We start from the raw sequence: 23,996 nt of genomic DNA, 5'->3' as shown, positions 1-23,996 counted from the left end.
AAATATATCACATTTAAAAATTTTGCTGAATTGCAGAAAAATGAGGAACATTTTACATTTTCTCAAACAGGGTAAGGAACTTGGTTCCTCGCATAACTTCTGGCACAGACATCTGAGGGCATGGCCGTCCAAGAAGAAAATGTAGCCATTGATGCCATCTATCGACCCCAGAAAAAGATTGGAGATCCGTTAGATACCGACCGAGTTATAGGCAAAATTTGGTGCAAAAATGAGGAAAATTTTACATTTTCTCAAACAGGGTAAGGAACTTGGTTCCTCGCATAACTTCTGGCACAGACATCTGAGGGCATGGCCGTCCACGAAGAAAATGTAGCCATTGATGCCATCTATCGACCACAGGTTAAAGATTGGCGATCCGTTGGATACCGACCGAGTTATAGGCAAAACTTGGTGGGAAAATGAGTCTTAGTGGATTGACAAATTTATAGATTTTTTCAATTTTTTTCATTATTTTTTACCTTTTTTTAATTTAAAGCATTGTTTGAGTGAAAACGAACTAATTGCAACAATTTCGCATTAAAATAAAACAAATTTTTAAATTTTGCTAAATTTCTCAAAAAAATGGCAAGGGGTACCCCTTATGAAATTTTCGAGTGGAAAATTTTTTTGAAATTTTTTTCTGATTTTTTATTCTTTTTTTAATTTAAAGCAATATTTGAGTGAAAAGAAACTTATTGCAACAAATTCGCAATGAAATATATCACATTTAAAAATTTTGCTGAAAAATGAGGAAAATTTTACATTTTCTCAAACAGGGTAAGGAACTTGGTTCCTCGCATAACTTCTGGCATAGACATCTGAGGGCATGGCCGTCCACGAAGAAAATGTAGCCATTGATGCCATCTATCGACCACAGGTTAAAGATTGGCGATCCGTTGGATACCGACCGAGTTATAGGCAAAACTTGGTGGGAAAATGAGTCTTAGTGGATTGACAAATTTATAGATTTTTTCAATTTTTTTCATTATTTTTTACTTTTTTTTAATTTAAAGCATTGTTTGAGTGAAAAGGAACTAATTGCAACAATTTCGCATTAAAATAAAACAAATTTTTAAATTTTGCTAAATTTCTCAAAAAAATGGCAAGGGGTACCCCTTATGAAATTTTCGAGTGGAAAATTTTTTTGAAATTTTTTTCTGATTTTTTATTCTTTTTTTAATTTAAAGCAATATTTGAGTGAAAAGAAACTTATTGCAACAAATTCGCAATGAAATATATCACATTTAAAAATTTTGCTGAATTGCAGAAAAATGAGGAACATTTTACATTTTCTCAAACAGGGTAAGGAACTTGGTTCCTCGCATAACTTATGGCACAGACATCTGAGGGCATGGCCGTCCAAGAAGAAAATGTAGCCATTGATGCCATCTATCGACCCCAGAAAAAGATTGGAGATCCGTTAGATACCGACCGAGTTATAGGCAAAATTTGGTGCAAAAATGAGGAAAATTTTACATTTTCTCAAACAGGGTAAGGAACTTGGTTCCTCGCATAACTTCTGGCACAGACATCTGAGGGCATGGCCGTCCACGAAGAAAATGTAGCCATTGATGCCATCTATCGACCACAGGTTAAAGATTGGCGATCCGTTGGATACCGACCGAGTTATAGGCAAAACTTGGTGGGAAAATGAGTCTTAGTGGATTGACAAATTTATAGATTTTTTCAATTTTTTTCATTATTTTTTACCTTTTTTTAATTTAAAGCATTGTTTGAGTGAAAAGGAACTAATTGCAACAATTTCGCATTAAAATAAAACAAATTTTTAAATTTTGCTAAATTTCTCAAAAAAATGGCAAGGGGTACCCCTTATGAAATTTTCGAGTGGAAAATTTTTTTGAAATTTTTTTCTGATTTTTTATTCTTTTTTTAATTTAAAGCAATATTTGAGTGAAAAGAAACTTATTGCAACAAATTCGCAATGAAATATATCACATTTAAAAATTTTGCTAAATTGCAGAAAAATGAGGAACATTTTACATTTTCTCAAACAGGGTAAGGAACTTGGTTCCTCGCATAACTTCTGGCACAGACATCTGAGGGCATGGCCGTCCAAGAAGAAAATGTAGCCATTGATGCCATCTATCGACCCCAGAAAAAGATTGGAGATCCGTTAGATACCGACCGAGTTATAGGCAAAATTTGGTGCAAAAATGAGGAAAATTTTACATTTTCTCAAACAGGGTAAGGAACTTGGTTCCTCGCATAACTTCTGGCACAGACATCTGAGGGCATGGCCGTCCACGAAGAAAATGTAGCCATTGATGCCATCTATCGACCACAGGTTAAAGATTGGCGATCCGTTGGATACCGACCGAGTTATAGGCAAAACTTGGTGGGAAAATGAGTCTTAGTGGATTGACAAATTTATAGATTTTTTCAATTTTTTTCATTATTTTTTACCTTTTTTTAATTTAAAGCATTGTTTGAGTGAAAAGGAACTAATTGCAACAATTTCGCATTAAAATAAAACAAATTTTTAAATTTTGCTAAATTTCTCAAAAAAATGGCAAGGGGTACCCCTTATGAAATTTTCGAGTGGAAAATTTTTTTGAAATTTTTTTCTGATTTTTTATTCTTTTTTTAATTTAAAGCAATATTTGAGTGAAAAGAAACTTATTGCAACAAATTCGCAATGAAATATATCACATTTAAAAATTTTGCTGAATTGCAGAAAAATGAGGAACATTTTACATTTTCTCAAACAGGGTAAGGAACTTGGTTCCTCGCATAACTTCTGGCACAGACATCTGAGGGCATGGCCGTCCAAGAAGAAAATGTAGCCATTGATGCCATCTATCGACCCCAGAAAAAGATTGGAGATCCGTTAGATACCGACCGAGTTATAGGCAAAATTTGGTGCAAAAATGAGGAAAATTTTACATTTTCTCAAACAGGGTAAGGAACTTGGTTCCTCGCATAACTTCTGGCACAGACATCTGAGGGCATGGCCGTCCACGAAGAAAATGTAGCCATTGATGCCATCTATCGACCACAGGTTAAAGATTGGCGATCCGTTGGATACCGACCGAGTTATAGGCAAAACTTGGTGCGAAAATGAGCCTTAGTGGATTGACAAATTTATAGATTTTTTCAATTTTTTTCATTATTTTTTACCTTTTTTTAATTTAAAGCATTGTTTGAGTGAAAAGGAACTAATTGCAACAATTTCGCATTAAAATAAAACAAATTTTTAAATTTTGCTAAATTTCTCAAAAAAATGGCAAGGGGTACCCCTTATGAAATTTTCGAGTGGAAAATTTTTTTGAAATTTTTTTCTGATTTTTTATTCTTTTTTTAATTTAAAGCAATATTTGAGTGAAAAGAAACTTATTGCAACAAATTCGCAATGAAATATATCACATTTAAAAATTTTGCTGAATTGCAGAAAAATGAGGAACATTTTACATTTTCTCAAACAGGGTAAGGAACTTGGTTCCTCGCATAACTTATGGCACAGACATCTGAGGGCATGGCCGTCCAAGAAGAAAATGTAGCCATTGATGCCATCTATCGACCCCAGAAAAAGATTGGAGATCCGTTAGATACCGACCGAGTTATAGGCAAAATTTGGTGCAAAAATGAGGAAAATTTTACATTTTCTCAAACAGGGTAAGGAACTTGGTTCCTCGCATAACTTCTGGCACAGACATCTGAGGGCATGGCCGTCCACGAAGAAAATGTAGCCATTGATGCCATCTATCGACCACAGGTTAAAGATTGGCGATCCGTTGGATACCGACCGAGTTATAGGCAAAACTTGGTGGGAAAATGAGTCTTAGTGGATTGACAAATTTATAGATTTTTTCAATTTTTTTCATTATTTTTTACCTTTTTTTAATTTAAAGCATTGTTTGAGTGAAAAGGAACTAATTGCAACAATTTCGCATTAAAATAAAACAAATTTTTAAATTTTGCTAAATTTCTCAAAAAAATGGCAAGGGGTACCCCTTATGAAATTTTCGAGTGGAAAATTTTTTTGAAATTTTTTTCTGATTTTTTATTCTTTTTTTAATTTAAAGCAATATTTGAGTGAAAAGAAACTTATTGCAACAAATTCGCAATGAAATATATCACATTTAAAAATTTTGCTGAAAAATGAGGAAAATTTTACATTTTCTCAAACAGGGTAAGGAACTTGGTTCCTCGCATAACTTCTGGCATAGACATCTGAGGGCATGGCCGTCCACGAAGAAAATGTAGCCATTGATGCCATCTATCGACCACAGGTTAAAGATTGGCGATCCGTTGGATACCGACCGAGTTATAGGCAAAACTTGGTGGGAAAATGAGTCTTAGTGGATTGACAAATTTATAGATTTTTTCAATTTTTTTCATTATTTTTTACTTTTTTTTAATTTAAAGCATTGTTTGAGTGAAAAGGAACTAATTGCAACAATTTCGCATTAAAATAAAACAAATTTTTAAATTTTGCTAAATTTCTCAAAAAAATGGCAAGGGGTACCCCTTATGAAATTTTCGAGTGGAAAATTTTTTTGAAATTTTTTTCTGATTTTTTATTCTTTTTTTAATTTAAAGCAATATTTGAGTGAAAAGAAACTTATTGCAACAAATTCGCAATGAAATATATCACATTTAAAAATTTTGCTGAATTGCAGAAAAATGAGGAACATTTTACATTTTCTCAAACAGGGTAAGGAACTTGGTTCCTCGCATAACTTATGGCACAGACATCTGAGGGCATGGCCGTCCAAGAAGAAAATCTAGCCATTGATGCCATCTATCGACCCCAAAAAAAGATTGGAGATCCGTTAGATACCGACCGAGTTATAGGCAAAATTTGGTGCAAAAATGAGGAAAATTTTACATTTTCTCAAACGGGGTAAGGAACTTGATTTCTCGGATAACTTCTGGCATAGACTTCTGAGGGCATGGCCGTCCACGAAGAAAATGTAGCCATTGGTGCCATCTATCGACCACAGGCAAAGATTGGCGATCCGTTGGATACCGACCGAGTTATAGGCAAAACTTGGTGCGAAAATGAGCCTTAGTGGATTGACAAATTTATAGATTTTTTCAATTTTTTTCATTATTTTTTACCTTTTTTTAATTTAAAGCATTGTTTGAGTGAAAAGGAACTAATTGCAACAATTTCGCATTAAAATAAAACAAATTTTTAAATTTCGTAAATTTCTCAAAAAAATGGCAAGGGGTACCCCTTATGAAATTTTCGAGCGGAAAATTTTTTTGAAATTTTTTTCTGATTTTTTATTCTTTTTTTAATTTAAAGCAATATTTGAGTGAAAAGAAACTTATTGCAACAAATTCGCAATGAAATATATCACATTTAAAAATTTTGCTGAATTGCAGAAAAATGAGGAACATTTTACATTTTCTCAAACAGGGTAAGGAACTTGGTTCCTCGCATAACTTATGGCACAGACATCTGAGGGCATGTCCGTCCAAGAAGAAAATGTAGCCATTGATGCCATCTATCGACCCCAGAAAAAGATTGGAGATCCGTTAGATACCGACCGAGTTATAGGCAAAATTTGGTGCAAAAATGAGGAAAATTTTACATTTTCTCAAACAGGGTAAGGAACTTGGTTCCTCGCATAACTTCTGGCACAGACATCTGAGGGCATGGCCGTCCACGAAGAAAATGTAGCCATTGATGCCATCTATCGACCACAGGTTAAAGATTGGCGATCCGTTGGATACCGACCGAGTTATAGGCAAAACTTGGTGGGAAAATGAGTCTTAGTGGATTGACAAATTTATAGATTTTTTCAATTTTTTTCATTATTTTTTACCTTTTTTTAATTTAAAGCATTGTTTGAGTGAAAAGGAACTAATTGCAACAATTTCGCATTAAAATAAAACAAATTTTTAAATTTTGCTAAATTTCTCAAAAAAATGGCAAGGGGTACCCCTTATGAAATTTTCGAGTGGAAAATTTTTTTGAAATTTTTTTCTGATTTTTTATTCTTTTTTTAATTTAAAGCAATATTTGAGTGAAAAGAAACTTATTGCAACAAATTCGCAATGAAATATATCACATTTAAAAATTTTGCTAAATTGCAGAAAAATGAGGAACATTTTACATTTTCTCAAACAGGGTAAGGAACTTGGTTCCTCGCATAACTTCTGGCACAGACATCTGAGGGCATGGCCGTCCAAGAAGAAAATGTAGCCATTGATGCCATCTATCGACCCCAGAAAAAGATTGGAGATCCGTTAGATACCGACCGAGTTATAGGCAAAATTTGGTGCAAAAATGAGGAAAATTTTACATTTTCTCAAACAGGGTAAGGAACTTGGTTCCTCGCATAACTTCTGGCACAGACATCTGAGGGCATGGCCGTCCACGAAGAAAATGTAGCCATTGATGCCATCTATCGACCACAGGTTAAAGATTGGCGATCCGTTGGATACCGACCGAGTTATAGGCAAAACTTGGTGGGAAAATGAGTCTTAGTGGATTGACAAATTTATAGATTTTTTCAATTTTTTTCATTATTTTTTACCTTTTTTTAATTTAAAGCATTGTTTGAGTGAAAAGGAACTAATTGCAACAATTTCGCATTAAAATAAAACAAATTTTTAAATTTTGCTAAATTTCTCAAAAAAATGGCAAGGGGTACCCCTTATGAAATTTTCGAGTGGAAAATTTTTTTGAAATTTTTTTCTGATTTTTTATTCTTTTTTTAATTTAAAGCAATATTTGAGTGAAAAGAAACTTATTGCAACAAATTCGCAATGAAATATATCACATTTAAAAATTTTGCTGAATTGCAGAAAAATGAGGAACATTTTACATTTTCTCAAACAGGGTAAGGAACTTGGTTCCTCGCATAACTTATGGCACAGACATCTGAGGGCATGGCCGTCCAAGAAGAAAATGTAGCCATTGATGCCATCTATCGACCCCAGAAAAAGATTGGAGATCCGTTAGATACCGACCGAGTTATAGGCAAAATTTGGTGCAAAAATGAGGAAAATTTTACATTTTCTCAAACAGGGTAAGGAACTTGGTTCCTCGCATAACTTCTGGCACAGACATCTGAGGGCATGGCCGTCCACGAAGAAAATGTAGCCATTGATGCCATCTATCGACCACAGGTTAAAGATTGGCGATCCGTTGGATACCGACCGAGTTATAGGCAAAACTTGGTGGGAAAATGAGTCTTAGTGGATTGACAAATTTATAGATTTTTTCAATTTTTTTCATTATTTTTTACCTTTTTTTAATTTAAAGCATTGTTTGAGTGAAAAGGAACTAATTGCAACAATTTCGCATTAAAATAAAACAAATTTTTAAATTTTGCTAAATTTCTCAAAAAAATGGCAAGGGGTACCCCTTATGAAATTTTCGAGTGGAAAATTTTTTTGAAATTTTTTTCTGATTTTTTATTCTTTTTTTAATTTAAAGCAATATTTGAGTGAAAAGAAACTTATTGCAACAAATTCGCAATGAAATATATCACATTTAAAAATTTTGCTGAAAAATGAGGAAAATTTTACATTTTCTCAAACAGGGTAAGGAACTTGGTTCCTCGCATAACTTCTGGCATAGACATCTGAGGGCATGGCCGTCCACGAAGAAAATGTAGCCATTGATGCCATCTATCGACCACAGGTTAAAGATTGGCGATCCGTTGGATACCGACCGAGTTATAGGCAAAACTTGGTGGGAAAATGAGTCTTAGTGGATTGACAAATTTATAGATTTTTTCAATTTTTTTCATTATTTTTTACTTTTTTTTAATTTAAAGCATTGTTTGAGTGAAAAGGAACTAATTGCAACAATTTCGCATTAAAATAAAACAAATTTTTAAATTTTGCTAAATTTCTCAAAAAAATGGCAAGGGGTACCCCTTATGAAATTTTCGAGTGGAAAATTTTTTTGAAATTTTTTTCTGATTTTTTATTCTTTTTTTAATTTAAAGCAATATTTGAGTGAAAAGAAACTTATTGCAACAAATTCGCAATGAAATATATCACATTTAAAAATTTTGCTGAATTGCAGAAAAATGAGGAACATTTTACATTTTCTCAAACAGGGTAAGGAACTTGGTTCCTCGCATAACTTATGGCACAGACATCTGAGGGCATGGCCGTCCAAGAAGAAAATGTAGCCATTGATGCCATCTATCGACCCCAGAAAAAGATTGGAGATCCGTTAGATACCGACCGAGTTATAGGCAAAATTTGGTGCAAAAATGAGGAAAATTTTACATTTTCTCAAACAGGGTAAGGAACTTGGTTCCTCGCATAACTTCTGGCACAGACATCTGAGGGCATGGCCGTCCACGAAGAAAATGTAGCCATTGATGCCATCTATCGACCACAGGTTAAAGATTGGCGATCCGTTGGATACCGACCGAGTTATAGGCAAAACTTGGTGGGAAAATGAGTCTTAGTGGATTGACAAATTTATAGATTTTTTCAATTTTTTTCATTATTTTTTACCTTTTTTTAATTTAAAGCATTGTTTGAGTGAAAAGGAACTAATTGCAACAATTTCGCATTAAAATAAAACAAATTTTTAAATTTTGCTAAATTTCTCAAAAAAATGGCAAGGGGTACCCCTTATGAAATTTTCGAGTGGAAAATTTTTTTGAAATTTTTTTCTGATTTTTTATTCTTTTTTTAATTTAAAGCAATATTTGAGTGAAAAGAAACTTATTGCAACAAATTCGCAATGAAATATATCACATTTAAAAATTTTGCTGAATTGCAGAAAAATGAGGAACATTTTACATTTTCTCAAACAGGGTAAGGAACTTGGTTCCTCGCATAACTTCTGGCACAGACATCTGAGGGCATGGCCGTCCACGAAGAAAATGTAGCCATTGTTGCCATCTATCGACCCCAGAAAAAGATTGGAGATCCGTTAGATACCGACCGAGTTATAGGCAAAATTTGGTGCAAAAATGAGGAAAATTTTACATTTTCTCAAACAGGGTAAGGAACTTGGTTCCTCGCATAACTTCTGGCACAGACATCTGAGGGCATGGCCGTCCACGAAGAAAATGTAGCCATTGATGCCATCTATCGACCACAGGTTAAAGATTGGCGATCCGTTGGATACCGACCGAGTTATAGGCAAAACTTGGTGCGAAAATGAGTCTTAGTGGATTGACAAATTTATAGATTTTTTCAATTTTTTTCATTATTTTTTACCTTTTTTTAATTTAAAGCATTGTTTGAGTGAAAAGGAACTAATTGCAACAATTTCGCATTAAAATAAAACAAATTTTTAAATTTTGCTAAATTTCTCAAAAATATGGCAAGGGGTACCCCTTATGAAATTTTTGAGTGGAAAATTTTTTTGAATTTTTTTTCTGATTTTTTATTCTTTTTTTAATTTAAAGCAATATTTGAGTGAAAAGAAACTTATTGCAACAAATTCGCAATGAAATATATCACATTTAAAAATTTTGCTGAATTGCAGAAAAATGAGGAACATTTTACATTTTCTCAAACAGGGTAAGGAACTTGGTTCCTCGCATAACTTCTGGCACAGACATCTGAGGGCATGGCCGTCCAAGAAGAAAATGTAGCCATTGATGCCATCTATCGACCCCAGAAAAAGATTGGAGATCCGTTAGATACCGACCGAGTTATAGGCAAAATTTGGTGCAAAAATGAGGAAAATTTTACATTTTCTCAAACGGGGTAAGGAACTTGGTTCCTCGCATAACTTCTGGCACAGACATCTGAGGGCACGGCCGTCCACGAAGAAAATGTAGCCATTGATGCCATCTATCGACCACAGGTTAAAGATTGGCGATCCGTTGGATACCGACCGAGTTATAGGCAAAACTTGGTGCGAAAATGAGTCTTAGTGGATTGACAAATTTATAGATTTTTTCAATTTTTTTCATTATTTTTTACCTTTTTTTAATTTAAAGCATTGTTTGAGTGAAAAGGAACTAATTGCAACAATTTCGCATTAAAATAAAACAAATTTTTAAATTTTGCTAAATTTCTCAAAAATATGGCAAGGGGTACCCCTTATGAAATTTTTGAGTGGAAAATTTTTTTGAATTTTTTTTCTGATTTTTTATTCTTTTTTTAATTTAAAGCAATATTTGAGCGAAAAGAAACTTATTGCAACAAATTCGCAATGAAATATATCACATTTAAAAATTTTGCTGAATTGCAGAAAAATGAGGAACATTTTACATTTTCTCAAACAGGGTAAGGAACTTGGTTCCTCGCATAACTTCTGGCACAGACATCTGAGGGCATGGCCGTCCAAGAAGAAAATGTAGCCATTGATGCCATCTATCGACCCCAGAAAAAGATTGGAGATCCGTTAGATACCGACCGAGTTATAGGCAAAATTTGGTGCAAAAATGAGGAAAATTTTACATTTTCTCAAACGGGGTAAGGAACTTGGTTCCTCGCATAACTTCTGGCACACACATCTGAGGGCATGGCCGTCTACGAAGAAAATGCAGCCATTGATGCCATCTATCGACCACAGGTTAAAGATTGGCGATCCGTTGGATACCGACCGAGTTATAGGTTGGTTCCTCGCATAACTTCTGGCACAGACATCTGAGGGCACGACCGTCCACGAAGAAAATGTAGCCATTGATGCCATCTATCGACCACAGGTTAAAGATTGGCGATCCGTTGGATACCGACCGAGTTATAGGCAAAACTTGGTGGGAAAATGAGTCTTAGTGGATTGACAAATTTATAGATTTTTTCAATTTTTTTCATTTTTCAGGGGTACCCCTTATGAAATTTTCGAGTGGAAAATTTTTTTGAAATTTTTTTCTGATTTTTTATTCTTTTTTTTAATTTAAAGCAATATTTGAGTGAAAAGAAACTTATTGCAACAAATTCGCAATGAAATATATCACATTTAAAAATTTTGCTGAAAAATGAGGAAAATTTTACATTTTCTCAAACAGGGTAAGGAACTTGGTTCCTCGCATAACTTCTGGCATAGACATCTGAGGGCATGGCCGTCCACGAAGAAAATGTAGCCATTGATGCCATCTATCGACCACAGGTTAAAGATTGGCGATCCGTTGGATACCGACCGAGTTATAGGCAAAACTTGGTGGGAAAATGAGTCTTAGTGGATTGACAAATTTATAGATTTTTTCAATTTTTTTCATTATTTTTTACTTTTTTTTAATTTAAAGCATTGTTTGAGTGAAAAGGAACTAATTGCAACAATTTCGCATTAAAATAAAACAAATTTTTAAATTTTGCTTAATTTCTCAAAAAAATGGCAAGGGGTACCCCTTATGAAATTTTCGAGTGGAAAATTTTTTTGAAATTTTTTTCTGATTTTTTATTCTTTTTTTAATTTAAAGCAATATTTGAGTGAAAAGAAACTTATTGCAACAAATTCGCAATGAAATATATCACATTTAAAAATTTTGCTGAATTGCAGAAAAATGAGGAACATTTTACATTTTCTCAAACAGGGTAAGGAACTTGGTTCCTCGCATAACTTATGGCACAGACATCTGAGGGCATGGCCGTCCAAGAAGAAATTGTAGCCATTGATGCCATCTATCGACCCCAGAAAAAGATTGGAGATCCGTTAGATACCGACCGAGTTATAGGCAAAATTTGGTGCAAAAATGAGGAAAATTTTACATTTTCTCAAACAGGGTAAGGAACTTGGTTCCTCGCATAACTTCTGGCACAGACATCTGAGGGCATGGCCGTCCACGAAGAAAATGTAGCCATTGATGCCATCTATCGACCACAGGTTAAAGATTGGCGATCCGTTGGATACCGACCGAGTTATAGGCAAAACTTGGTGGGAAAATGAGTCTTAGTGGATTGACAAATTTATAGATTTTTTCAATTTTTTTCATTATTTTTTACCTTTTTTTAATTTAAAGCATTGTTTGAGTGAAAAGGAACTAATTGCAACAATTTCGCATTAAAATAAAACAAATTTTTAAATTTTGCTAAATTTCTCAAAAAAATGGCAAGGGGTACCCCTTATGAAATTTTCGAGTGGAAAATTTTTTTGAAATTTTTTTCTGATTTTTTATTCTTTTTTTAATTTAAAGCAATATTTGAGTGAAAAGAAACTTATTGCAACAAATTCGCAATGAAATATATCACATTTAAAAATTTTGCTAAATTGCAGAAAAATGAGGAACATTTTACATTTTCTCAAACAGGGTAAGGAACTTGGTTCCTCGCATAACTTCTGGCACAGACATCTGAGGGCATGGCCGTCCAAGAAGAAAATGTAGCCATTGATGCCATCTATCGACCCCAGAAAAAGATTGGAGATCCGTTAGATACCGACCGAGTTATAGGCAAAATTTGGTGCAAAAATGAGGAAAATTTTACATTTTCTCAAACAGGGTAAGGAACTTGGTTCCTCGCATAACTTCTGGCACAGACATCTGAGGGCATGGCCGTCCACGAAGAAAATGTAGCCATTGATGCCATCTATCGACCACAGGTTAAAGATTGGCGATCCGTTGGATACCGACCGAGTTATAGGCAAAACTTGGTGGGAAAATGAGTCTTAGTGGATTGACAAATTTATAGATTTTTTCAATTTTTTTCATTATTTTTTACCTTTTTTTAATTTAAAGCATTGTTTGAGTGAAAAGGAACTAATTGCAACAATTTCGCATTAAAATAAAACAAATTTTTAAATTTTGCTAAATTTCTCAAAAAAATGGCAAGGGGTACCCCTTATGAAATTTTCGAGTGGAAAATTTTTTGAAATTTTTTTCTGATTTTTTATTCTTTTTTTAATTTAAAGCAATATTTGAGTGAAAAGAAACTTATTGCAACAAATTCGCAATGAAATATATCACATTTAAAAATTTTGCTGAATTGCAGAAAAATGAGGAACATTTTACATTTTCTCAAACAGGGTAAGGAACTTGGTTCCTCGCATAACTTCTGGCACAGACATCTGAGGGCATGGCCGTCCAAGAAGAAAATGTAGCCATTGATGCCATCTATCGACCCCAGAAAAAGATTGGAGATCCGTTAGATACCGACCGAGTTATAGGCAAAATTTGGTGCAAAAATGAGGAAAATTTTACATTTTCTCAAACGGGGTAAGGAACTTGGTTCCTCGCATAACTTCTGGCACAGACATCTGAGGGCACGGCCGTCCACGAAGAAAATGTAGCCATTGATGCCATCTATCGACCACAGGTTAAAGATTGGCGATCCGTTGGATACCGACCGAGTTATAGGCAAAACTTGGTGCGAAAATGAGTCTTAGTGGATTGACAAATTTATAGATTTTTTCAATTTTTTTCATTATTTTTTACCTTTTTTTAATTTAAAGCATTGTTTGAGTGAAAAGGAACTAATTGCAACAATTTCGCATTAAAATAAAACAAATTTTTAAATTTTGCTAAATTTCTCAAAAATATGGCAAGGGGTACCCCTTATGAAATTTTCGAGTGGAAAATTTTTTTGAATTTTTTTTCTGATTTTTTATTCTTTTTTTAATTTAAAGCAATATTTGAGTGAAAAGAAACTTATTGCAACAAATTCGCAATGAAATATATCACATTTAAAAATTTTGCTGAATTGCAGAAAAATGAGGAACATTTTACATTTTCTCAAACAGGGTAAGGAACTTGGTTCCTCGCATAACTTCTGGCACAGACATCTGAGGGCATAGCCGTTCAAGAAGAAAATGTAGCCATTGATGCCATCTATCGACCCCAGAAAAAGATTGGAGATCCGTTAGATACCGACCGAGTTATAGGCAAAATTTGGTGCAAAAATGAGGAAAATTTTACATTTTCTCAAACGGGGTAAGGAACTTGGTTCCTCGCATAACTTCTGGCACACACATCTGAGGGCATGGCCGTCTACGAAGAAAATGCAGCCATTGATGCCATCTATCGACCACAGGTTAAAGATTGGCGATCCGTTGGATACCGACCGAGTTATAGGTTGGTTCCTCGCATAACTTCTGGCACAGACATCTGAGGGCACGACCGTCCACGAAGAAAATGTAGCCATTGATGCCATCTATCGACCACAGGTTAAAGATTGGCGATCCGTTGGATACCGACCGAGTTATAGGCAAAACTTGGTGGGAAAATGAGTCTTAGTGGATTGACAAATTTATAGATTTTTTCAATTTTTTTCATTACTTTTTACTTTTTTTTAATTTAAAGCATTGTTTGAGTGAAAAGGAACTAATTGCAACAATTTCGCATTAAAATAAAACAAATTTTTAAATTTTGCTAAATTTCTCAAAAAAATGGCAAGGGGTACCCCTTATGAAATTTTCGAGTGAAAAATTTTTTTGAAATTTTTTTCTGATTTTTTATTCTTTTTTTAATTTAAAGCAATATTTGAGTGAAAAGAAACTTATTGCAACAAATTCGCAATGAAATATATCACATTTAAAAATTTTGCTGAATTGCAGAAAAATGAGGAACATTTTACATTTTCTCAAACAGGGTAAGGAACTTGGTTCCTCGCATAACTTCTGGCACAGACATCTGAGGGCATGGCCGTCCAAGAAGAAAATGTAGCCATTGATGCCATCTATCGACCCCAGAAAAAGATTGGAGATCCGTTAGATACCGACCGAGTTATAGGCAAAATTTGGTGCAAAAATGAGGAAAATTTTACATTTTCTCAAACGGGGTAAGGAACTTGGTTCCTCGCATAACTTCTGGCACAAACATCTGAGGGCATGGCCGTCTACGAAGAAAATGCAGCCATTGATGCCATCTATCGACCACAGGTTAAAGATTGGCGATCCGTTGGATACCGACCGAGTTATAGGCAAAACTTGGTGCGAAAATGAGCCTTAGTGGATTGACAAATTTATAGATTTTTTCAATTTTTTTCATTATTTTTTACCTTTTTTTAATTTAAAGCATTGTTTGAGTGAAAAGGAACTAATTGCAACAATTTCGCATTAAAATAAAACAAATTTTTAAATTTTGCTAAATTTCTCAAAAAAATGGCAAGGGGTACCCCTTATGAAATTTTCGAGTCGAAAATTTTTTTGAAATTTTTTTCTGATTTTTTATTCTTTTTTTAATTTAAAGCAATATTTGAGTGAAAAGAAACTTATTGCAACAAATTCGCAAGAGAATATGTCACATTTAAAAATTTTGCTGAATTGCAGAAAAATGAGGAACATTTTACATTTTCTCAAACAGGGTAAGGAACTTGGTTCCTCGCATAACTTCTGGCACAGACATCTGAGGGCATGGCCGTCCAAGAAGAAAATGTAGCCATTGATGCCATCTATCGACCCCAGAAAAAGATTGGAGATCCATTAGATACCGACCGAGTTATAGGCAAAATATGGTGCAAAAATGAGGAAAATTTTACATTTTCTCAAACAGGGTAAGGAACTTGGTTCCTCGCATAACTTCTGGCACAGACATCTGAGGGCATGGCCGTCCACGAAGAAAATGTAGCCATTGATGCCATCTATCGACCACAGGCAAAGATTGGCGATCCGTTAGATACCGACCGAGTTATAGGCAAAACTTGGTGGGAAAATGAGTCTTAGTGGATTGACAAATTTATAGATTTTTTCAATTTTTTTCATTATTTTTTACTTTTTTTTAATTTAAAGCATTGTTTGAGTGAAAAGGAACTAATTGCAACAATTTCGCATTAAAATAAAACAAATTTTTAAATTTTGCTTAATTTCTCAAAAAAATGGCAAGGGGTACCCCTTATGAAATTTTCGAGTGGAAAATTTTTTTGAAATTTTTTTCTGATTTTTTATTCTTTTTTTAATTTAAATCAATATTTGAGTGAAAAGAAACTTATTGCAACAAATTCGCAATGAAATATATCACATTTAAAAATTTTGCTGAATTGCAGAAAAATGAGGAACATTTTACATTTTCTCAAACAGGGTAAGGAACTTGGTTCCTCGCATAACTTCTGGCACAGACATCTGAGGGCATAGCCGTTCAAGAAGAAAATGTAGCCATTGATGCCATCTATCGACCCCAGAAAAAGATTGGAGATCCGTTAGATACCGACCGAGTTATAGGCAAAATTTGGTGCAAAAATGAGGAAAATTTTACATTTTCTCAAACGGGGTAAGGAACTTGGTTCCTCGCATAACTTCTGGCACACACATCTGAGGGCATGGCCGTCTACGAAGAAAATGCAGCCATTGATGCCATCTATCGACCACAGGTTAAAGATTGGCGATCCGTTGGATACCGACCGAGTTATAGGCAAAACTTGGTGCGAAAATGAGCCTTAGTGGATTGACAAATTTATAGATTTTTTCAATTTTTTTTCATTATTTTTTACCTTTTTTTAATTTAAAGCATTGTTTGAGTGAAAAGGAACTAATTGCAACAATTTCGCATTAAAATAAAACAAATTTTTAAATTTTGCTAAATTTCTCAAAAAAATGGCAAGGGGTACCCCTTATGAAATTTTCGAGTGGAAAATTTTTTTGAAATTTTTTTCTGATTTTTTATTCTTTTTTTAATTTAAAGCAATATTTGAGTGAAAAGAAACTTATTGCAACAAATTCGCAATGAAATATATCACATTTAAAAATTTTGCTGAATTGCAGAAAAATGAGGAACATTTTACATTTTCTCAAACAGGGTAAGGAACTTGGTTCCTCGCATAACTTCTGGCACAGACATCTGAGGGCATGGCCGTCCAAGAAGAAAATGTAGCCATTGATGCCATCTATCGACCCCAGGCAAAGATTGGAGATCCGTTAGATACCGACCGAGTTATAGGCAAAACTTGGTGCAAAAATGAGGAAAATTTTACATTTTCTCAAACAGGGTAAGGAACTTGGTTCCTCGCATAACTTCTGGCACAGACATCTGAGGGCATGGCCGTCCACGAAGAAAATGTAGCCATTGATGCCATCTATCGACCACAGGCAAAGATTGGCGATCCGTTGGATGCCGACCGAGTTATAGGCAAAACTTGGTGGGAAAATGAGTCTTAGTGGATTGACAAATTTATAGATTTTTTCAATTTTTTTCATTATTTTTTACCTTTTTTTAATTTAAAGCATTGTTTGAGTGAAAAGGAACTAATTGCAACAATTTCGCATTAAAATAAAACAAATTTTTAAATTTTGCTAAATTTCTCAAAAAAATGGCAAGGGGTACCCCTTATGAAATTTTTGAGTGGAAAATTTTTTTGAAATTTTTTTCTGATTTTTTATTCTTTTTTTAATTTAAAGCAATATTTGAGTGAAAAGAAACTTATTGCAACAAATTCGCAATGAAATATATCACATTTAAAAATTTTGCTGAATTGCAGAAAAATGAGGAACATTTTACATTTTCTCAAACAGGGTAAGGAACTTGGTTCCTCGCATAACTTCTGGCACAGACATCTGAGGGCATGGCCGTCCAAGAAGAAAATGTAGCCATTGATGCCATCTATCGACCCCAGAAAAAGATTGGAGATCCGTTAGATACCGACCGAGTTATAGGCAAAATTTGGTGCAAAAATGAGGAAAATTTTACATTTTCTCAAACAGGGTAAGGCACAGACATCTGAGGTCTGGCACAGACATCTGAGGGCATGGCCGTCCACGAAGAAAATGTAGCCATTGATGCCATCTATCGACCACAGGTTAAAGATTGGCGATCCGTTGGATACCGACCGAGTTATAGGCAAAACTTGGTGGGAAAATGAGTCTTAGTGGATTGACAAATTTATAGATTTTTTCAATTTTTTTCATTATTTTTTACCTTTTTTTAATTTAAAGCATTGTTTGAGTGAAAAGGAACTAATTGCAACAATTTCGCATTAAAATAAAAAAAATTTTTAAATTTTGCTAAATTTCTCAAAAAAATGGCAAGGGGTACCCCTTATGAAATTTTCGAGTGGAAAATTTTTTTGAAATTTTTTTCTGATTTTTTATTCTTTTTTTAATTTAAAGCAATATTTGAGTGAAAAGAAACTTATTGCAACAAATTCGCAATGAAATATATCACATTTAAAAATTTTGCTGAATTGCAGAAAAATGAGGAACATTTTACATTTTCTCAAACAGGGTAAGGAACTTGGTTCCTCGCATAACTTCTGGCACAGACATCTGAGGGCATGGCCGTCCAAGAAGAAAATGTAGCCATTGATGCCATCTATCGACCCCAGAAAAAGATTGGCGATCCGTTAGATACCGACCGAGTTATAGGCAAAATTTGGTGCAAAAATGAGGAAAATTTTACATTTTCTCAAACGGGGTAAGGAACTTGGTTCCTCGGATAACTTCTGGCACAAACATCAGAGGGCATGGCCGTCCATGAAGAAAATGTAGCCATTGATGCCATCTATCGACCACAGGTTAAAGATTGGCGATCCGTTGGATACCGACCGAGTTATAGGCAAAACTTGGTGCGAAAATGAACCTTAGTGGATTGACAAATTTATAGATTATTTCAATTTTTTTCATTATTTTTTACCTTTTTTTAATTTAAAGCATTGTTTGAGTGAAAAGGAACTAATTGCAACAATTTCGCATTAAAATAAAACAAATTTTTAAATTTTGCTAAATTTCTCAAAAAAATGGCAAGGGGTACCCCTTATGAAATTTTCGAGTGAAAAATTTTTTTGAAATTTTTTTCTGATTTTTTATTCTTTTTTTAATTTAAAGCAATATTTGAGTGAAAAGAAACTTATTGCAACAAATTCGCAATGAAATATATCACATTTAAAAATTTTGCTGAATTGCAGAAAAATGAGGAACATTTTACATTTTCTCAAACAGGGTAAGGAACTTGGTTCCTCGCATAACTTCTGGCACAGACATCTGAGGGCATGGCCGTCCAAGAAGAAAATGTAGCCATTGATGCCATCTATCGACCCCAGGCAAAGATTGGAGATCCGTTGGATACCGACCGAGTTATAGGCAAAATTTGGTGCAAAAATGAGGAAAATTTTACATTTTCTCAAACAAGGTAAGGAACTTGGTTCCTCGCATAACTTCTGGTACAGACATCTGAGGGCATGGCCGTCCACGAAGAAAATGTAGCCATTGGTGCCATCTATCGACCCCAGGCAAAGATTGGAGATCCGTTAGATACCGACCGAGTTATAGGCAAAACTTGGTGCGAAAATGTGCCTTAGTGGATTGACAAATTTATAGATTTTTTCAATTTTTTTCATTATTTTTTACCTTTTTTTAATTTAAAGCATTGTTTGAGTGAAAAGGAACTAATTGCAACAATTTCGCATTAAAATAAAACAAATTTTTAAATTTTGCTAAATTTCTCAAAAAAATGGCAAGGGGTACCCCTTATGAAATTTTCGAGTGGAAAATTTTTTTGAAATTTTTTTCTGATTTTTTATTCTTTTTTTAATTTAAAGCAATATTTGAGTGAAAAGAAACTTATTGCAACAAATTCGCAATGAAATATATCACATTTAAACATTTTGCTGAATTGCAGAAAAATGAGGAACATTTTACATTTTCTCAAACAGGGTAAGGAACTTGGTTCCTCGCATAACTTCTGGCACAGACATCTGAGGGCATGGCCGTCCACGAAGAAAATGTAGCCATTGATGCCATCTATCGACCCCAGGCAAAGATTGGAGATCCGTTAGATACCGACCGAGTTATAGGCAAAATTTGGTGCAAAAATGAGGAAAATTTTACATTTTCTCAAACAGGGTAAGGAACTTGGTTCCTCGCATAACTTCTGGCACAGACATCTGAGGGCATGGCCGTCCACGAAGCAAAGGTAGCCATTGGTGCGATCTATCGACCACAGGTTAAAGATTGGCGATCCGTTGGATACCGACCGAGTTATAGGCAAAATTTGGTGCGAAAATGAGCCTTAGTGGATTGACAAATTTATAGATTTTTTCAATTTTTTTCATTATTTTTTACCTTTTTTTAATTTAAAGCATTGTTTGAGTGAAAAGGAACTAATTGCAACAATTTCGCATTAAAATAAAACAAATTTTTAAATTTTGCTAAATTTCTCAAAAAAATGGCAAGGGGTACCCCTTATGAAATTTTCGAGTGGAAAATTTTTTTGAAATTTTTTTCTGATTTTTTATTCTTTTTTTAATTTAAAGCAATATTTGAGTGAAAAGAAACTTATTGCAACAAATTCGCAATGAAATATATCACATTTAAAAATTTTGCTGAATTGCAGAAAAATGAGAAACATTTTACATTTTCTCAAAAAGGGTAAGGAACTTGGTTCCTCGCATAACTTCTGGCACAGACATCTGAGGGCATGGCCGTCCAAGAAGAAAATGTAGCCATTGATGCCATCTATAGACCCCAGGCAAAGATTGGAGATCCGTTAGATACCGACCGAGTTATAGGCAAAACTTGGTGCAAAAATGAGGAAAATTTTACATTTTCTCAAACAGGGTAAGGAACTTGGTTCCTCGCATAACTTCTGGTACAGACATCTGAGGGCATGGCCGTCCACGAAGAAAATGTAGCCATTGGTGCCATCTATCGACCCCAGGCAAAGATTGGAGATCCGTTAGATACCGACCGAGTTATAGGCAAAACTTGGTGCGAAAATGTGCCTTAGTGGATTGACAAATTTATAGATTTTTTCAATTTTTTTCATTATTTTTTACCTTTTTTTAATTTAAAGCATTGTTTGAGTGAAAAGGAACTAATTGCAACAATTTCGCATTAAAATAAAACAAATTTTTAAATTTTGCTAAATTTCTCAAAAAAATGGCAAGGGGTACCCCTTATGAAATTTTCGAGTGGAAAATTTTTTTGAAATTTTTTTCTGATTTTTTATTCTTTTTTTAATTTAAAGCAATATTTGAGTGAAAAGAAACTTATTGCAACAAATTCGCAATGAAATATATCACATTTAAACATTTTGCTGAATTGCAGAAAAATGAGGAACATTTTACATTTTCTCAAACAGGGTAAGGAACTTGGTTCCTCGCATAACTTCTGGCACAGACATCTGAGGGCATGGCCGTCCACGAAGAAAATGTAGCCATTGATGCCATCTATCGACCCCAGGCAAAGATTGGAGATCCGTTAGATACCGACCGAGTTATAGGCAAAATTTGGTGCAAAAATGAGGAAAATTTTACATTTTCTCAAACAGGGTAAGGAACTTGGTTCCTCGCATAACTTCTGGCACAGACATCTGAGGGCATGGCCGTCCACGAAGCAAAGGTAGCCATTGGTGCGATCTATCGACCACAGGTTAAAGATTGGCGATCCGTTGGATACCGACCGAGTTATAGGCAAAATTTGGTGCGAAAATGAGCCTTAGTGGATTGACAAATTTATAGATTTTTTCAATTTTTTTCATTATTTTTTACCTTTTTTTAATTTAAAGCATTGTTTGAGTGAAAAGGAACTAATTGCAACAATTTCGCATTAAAATAAAACAAATTTTTAAATTTTGCTAAATTTCTCAAAAAAATGGCAAGGGGTACCCCTTATGAAATTTTCGAGTGGAAAATTTTTTTGAAATTTTTTTCTGATTTTTTATTCTTTTTTTAATTTAAAGCAATATTTGAGTGAAAAGAAACTTATTGCAACAAATTCGCAATGAAATATATCACATTTAAAAATTTTGCTGAATTGCAGAAAAATGAGAAACATTTTACATTTTCTCAAAAAGGGTAAGGAACTTGGTTCCTCGCATAACTTCTGGCACAGACATCTGAGGGCATGGCCGTCCAAGAAGAAAATGTAGCCATTGATGCCATCTATAGACCCCAGGCAAAGATTGGAGATCCGTTAGATACCGACCGAGTTATAGGCAAAACTTGGTGCAAAAATGAGGAAAATTTTACATTTTCTCAAACAGGGTAAGGAACTTGGTTCCTCGCATAACTTCTGGCACAGACATCTGAGGGCATGGCCGTCCACGAAGAAAATGTAGCCATTGATGCCATCTATAGACCACAGGTTAAAGATTGGCGATCCGTTGGATACCGACCGAGTTATAGGCAAAACTTGGTGGGAAAATGAGCCTTAGTGGATTGACAAATTTATAGATTGTTTCAATATTTTCATTATTTTTTACCTTTTTTAATTTAAAGCATTGTTTGAGTGAAAAGGAACTAATTGCAACAATTTCGCATTAAAATAAAACAAATTTTTAAATTTTGCTAAATTTCTCAAAAAATGGCAAGGGGTACCCCTTATGAAATTTTCGAGTGAAAAATTTTTTTGAAATTTTTTTCTGATTTTTTACCTTTTTTTAATTTAAAGCAATATTTGAGTGAAAAGAAACTTATTGCAACAAATTCACAATGAAATATATCACATTTAAAAATTTTGCTGAATTGCAGAAAAATGAGAAACATTTTACATTTTCTCAAACAGGGTAAGGAACTTGGTTCCTCGCATAACTTCTCGAACAGACATCTGAGGGCATGGCCGTCCAAGAAGAAAATGTAGCCATTGATGCCATCTATAGACCACAGGCAAAGATTGGAGATCCGTTAGATACCGACCGAGTTATAGGCAAAACTTGGTGCAAAAATGAGGAAAATTTTACATTTTCTCAAACAGGGTAAGGAACTTGGTTCCTCGCATAACTTCTGGCACAGACATCTGAGGGCATGGCCGTCCATGAAGAAAATGTAGCCATTGATGCCATCTATCGACCCCAGGCAAAGATTGGAGATCCGTTAGATACCGACCGAGTTATAGGCAAAACTTGGTGGGAAAATGAGCCTTAGTGGATTGACAAATTTATAGATTTTTTTAATTTTTTTCATTATTTTTTACCTTTTTTTAATTTAAAGCATTGTTTGAGTGAAAAGGAACTAATTGCAACAATTTCGCATTAAAATAAAACAAATTTTTAAATTTTGCTAAATTTCTCAAAAAAATGGCAAGGGGTACCCCTTATGAAATTTTCGAGTGGAAATTTTTTTTGAAATTTTTTTCTGATTTTTTATTCTTTTTTTAATTTAAAGCAATATTTGAGTGAAAAGAAACTTATTGCAACAAATTCGCAATGAAATATATCACATTTAAAAATTTTGCTGAATTGCAGAAAAATGAGGAACATTTTACATTTTCTCAAACAGGGTAAGGAACTTGGTTCCTCGCATAATTTCTGGCACAGACATCTGAGGGCATGGCCGTCCAAGAAGAAAATGTAGCCATTGATGCCATCTATCGACCCCAGAAAAAGATTGGAGATCCATTAGATACCGACCGAGTTATAGGCAAAATTTGGTGCAAAAATGAGGAAAATTTTACATTTTCTCAAACAGGGTAAGGAACTTGGTTCCTCGCATAACTTCTGGCACAGACATCTGAGGGCATGGCCGTCCACGAAGAAAATGTAGCCATTGATGCCATCTATAGACCACAGGTTAAAGATTGGCGATCCGTTGGATACCGACCGAGTTATAGGCAAAACTTGGTGCGAAAATGAGCCTTAGTGGATTGACAAATTTGTAGATTTTCTCAATATTTTCATTATTTTTTACCTTTTTTTAATTTAAAGCATTGTTTGAGTGAAAAGGAACTAATTGCAACAATTTCGCATTAAAATAAAACAAATTTTTAAATTTTGCTAAATTTCTCAAAAAAATGGCAAGGGGTACCCCTTTTGAAATTTTCGAGTGAAAAATTTTTTTGAAATTTTTTTCTGATTTTTTATTCTTTTTTTAATTTAAAGCAATATTTGAGTAAAAAGAAACTTATTGCAACAAATTCGCAATGAAATATATCACATTTAAAAATTTTGCTGAATTGCAGAAAAATGAGGAACATTTTACATTTTCTCAAACAGGGTAAGGAACTTGGTTCCTCGCATAACTTCTGGCACAGACATCTGAGGGCATGGCCGTCCAAGAAGAAAATGTAGCCATTGATGCCATCTATCGACTCCAGGCAAAGATTGGAGATCCGTTAGATACCGACCGAGTTATAGGCAAAATTTGGTGCAAAAATGAGAAACATTTTACATTTTCTCAAACAGGGTAAGGAACTTGGTTCCTCGCATAACTTCTGGCACAGACATCTGAGGGCATGGCCGTCCAAGAAGAAAATGTAGCCATTGGTGCCATCTATCGACTCCAGAAAAAGATTGGAG

The 23,996-nt window shown here is 34.3% G+C and overlaps 1 long non-coding RNA gene across 1 annotated transcript in view; it reads right to left on the bottom strand.

Moving 5' to 3' along the window:
• The window catches only part of LOC125768701 (uncharacterized), a 45,042-nt gene extending 22,834 nt beyond the window's left edge, over positions 1-22,208 (bottom strand). Inside the window, exons 1-2 of the long non-coding RNA XR_007418953.1 lie at positions 22,137-22,208; positions 14,122-14,295 (exon numbers count right to left, since the gene is read on the bottom strand). This is a non-coding gene — a long non-coding RNA (uncharacterized LOC125768701). The remainder of the gene's footprint in view (positions 1-14,121; positions 14,296-22,136) is intronic.
• Between the last annotated feature and the right edge of the window lie 1,788 nt (positions 22,209-23,996).

The sequence above is a fragment of the Anopheles funestus genome, chromosome 3RL, assembly GCF_943734845.2.
Source record: "Anopheles funestus chromosome 3RL, idAnoFuneDA-416_04, whole genome shotgun sequence".
Taxonomy (NCBI): Eukaryota; Metazoa; Arthropoda; class Insecta; order Diptera; family Culicidae; genus Anopheles; species Anopheles funestus.
This window is presented reverse-complemented; position numbering and strand designations above follow the sequence as displayed.